The sequence below is a fragment of the Mus caroli genome, chromosome 9 (assembly GCF_900094665.2).
Source record: "Mus caroli chromosome 9, CAROLI_EIJ_v1.1, whole genome shotgun sequence".
NCBI classification, from domain to species: domain Eukaryota; kingdom Metazoa; phylum Chordata; class Mammalia; order Rodentia; family Muridae; genus Mus; species Mus caroli.
The window spans coordinates 85873985-85876329 of record NC_034578.1 but is presented as its reverse complement, the minus strand read 5'-3'; positions in this window follow the sequence as shown (position 1 = coordinate 85876329).

Here is a 2345-nt window from a genome sequence, read left to right as displayed (position 1 = left end):
TGGAACTCACTTTGTAGACCAGGCTGGCCTCGAACTCAGAAATCCGCCTGCCTCTGCCTCCCAAGTGCTCGGATTAAAGGCGTGCGCCACCACCGCCCGGCATGTTTTGTCTTTTTATGCAAAAGTTTATCCATCAAATTCTTTATTCTTAATGTTTTGGTAGAACGTTGTACTTTCCTTTATATATGCCTTGCACATTTCATTTCTGGATATTTTGTATTTAATGGTTACTATTGGAAACATGATTATTTTTATGTTTTGAACTTAATTTTTGGAAGATGGGGGCTTGTTGCGTCGTGCAGGCTGGGCCCAAACTTGGAAATTCTCTTGCCTCCGCTTTCACAGTAGCTGAGATTACAGGCACACCCCATCACACCAGTTTTCTTAAAAGTGAACATTATTGGCAGAAAAGGAAGTTGTTGCTATTTGTGTATTTATTTTTAAGCCACTACTATGAAATGAATTTTTCTGATGTTAAGAATTTTAGCTCATCTGAGTTTGCTTGTTAAGTGAGTGGAATATAGCAGTGAATTTCCTAACACTTAGGCATGATAGCATCTTTCAGACAAACCCCACTTAAAGATGGAACATTATTTTACATTATTATTAATTTGTTTAGCTTGTCTTTCTTGAGTCAATCTTGGTGTAATTTCCAAGGTAATTTGTTCACACTTTCCAATTTATTACACTTGCTACCAAACACTCTTCTGTCATTCCAAGTTTCTCCATCTGTGTCACCTCTTCTAATGTGCTGATTTTGTCTTCATAGAATTGATCTTATCTTACAAACATTGGATTTATATTATTAAGATGTTCAACCATTTATTGATTCTACTGTTTCCTACCTCATCAGTACCTGTGTTTATTAATTATTTTTCCTTTATTTCTGTTTTTTTTATTGCTATTCCTTCTACCCTTTGAACACANGGTTTATTTTATTTTCTTGATTTTTTGTTTAAAGGCTGAGTTTTTTTTTTTTCCTTGTAAGACCTGACGTCCCCTCTTCCCTCAGATCCAATAGGATAGCTATATAAAACAGATCCTATAGAACTGTTACATAAATATTTAATGGGATTGCTATATAAATCTACAGATTTCACTGTAGTAAAAGAGTCAGAAATGAAGTCATCCTTTAGGTGCGTAATTATATAATTGCTCCCTTCTTCTGTATTTTAAGACAGCATCTCACTTCATGGACCTGACTAGCCTAGAACTTGCTTTGTAGATCAAGCTAGCCCTGTCCCAGAGATCTGCCTTCCTAGTGTGCCACCATGCCTGGCTGTCAACTTGTAACCAAATGCCTTTTGAATTTCCAAGCCAAGTTTTTGTGTGCTTTGCTTATCTCCAGCTTTGTTGCGCTGTGCTCAGAGAATGTGTTCTCCATTATCTTACACATACTGAATGAAGTGTATGGCTCTTTTTGCCATGTGTTTTGCAGCTGGTCAATTTGTGACTGTTGCAAGGATTCTGGGAAAAACACACATTGGATTCACAGGGTGTGGCATTTGACACAAATCAGTAGCACAGTTCGATAAGTTGCATATGACACACAAGGACAAAGCTCTAATTATGACCTGCTGTTAGTGTAGCTAGCTGGCAGCTGTGAGCATATGTGTATGAGAACTGAGGGAAACTGATTTTCTCCCTTAATACCACCAGTATCCTGGTAGTGCAATAACTTGCTAGGATCCTGATCTCAGCTACAGACCAAGAAGCAAACATGGGATAGACAAAAGAATATTACCTTGCTCGTGTTCCCAAGCTCTGATGCCAGCAGTCCAAGCCTCCAGTGCTCTGGCCTGTTACCAGCTGTAGTTTGCATATCCTCTTTTAATNTAATCACCGTTGTAGAGGCATTAAGATGTGGGACTTTTAAAAGGCATTCTGCTCTTATGAGCAGACTAATGCCGTCATGAATAGGATAATGGGTTAATGGGTTACTCATCACAGGCATGGGCTCCAGGGAAAATGAATGGGTTTATCATATGTTTCTCTGTCTCACACACCATGATATGACCAACACAAAAGGTTTTTTGCCAGATTCTGGTACCATAATTTGCCTTTCTTAGTCTCTGGAGTTATGAGTTCCTGCTGTTTCTAAACTACCTGTTATAGCAACCAAGAATGCATTCCTTTTACATCCATACTGCCCAGTGCCTTTCAGCCACTTAGTGATAAGACCGCCCAGTCCATTCAAAACCCAGAGTAAAATCAATCAATCAATCAATCAATCAATCAANCAATCAAACACAGATAACTGTATAGTTATAATAAATGAAGAAAAAGCAAACACATCCCCATGGCCGTAGTCAACAGAGGCAGATGGCAGTGCATTCCTGAGATCC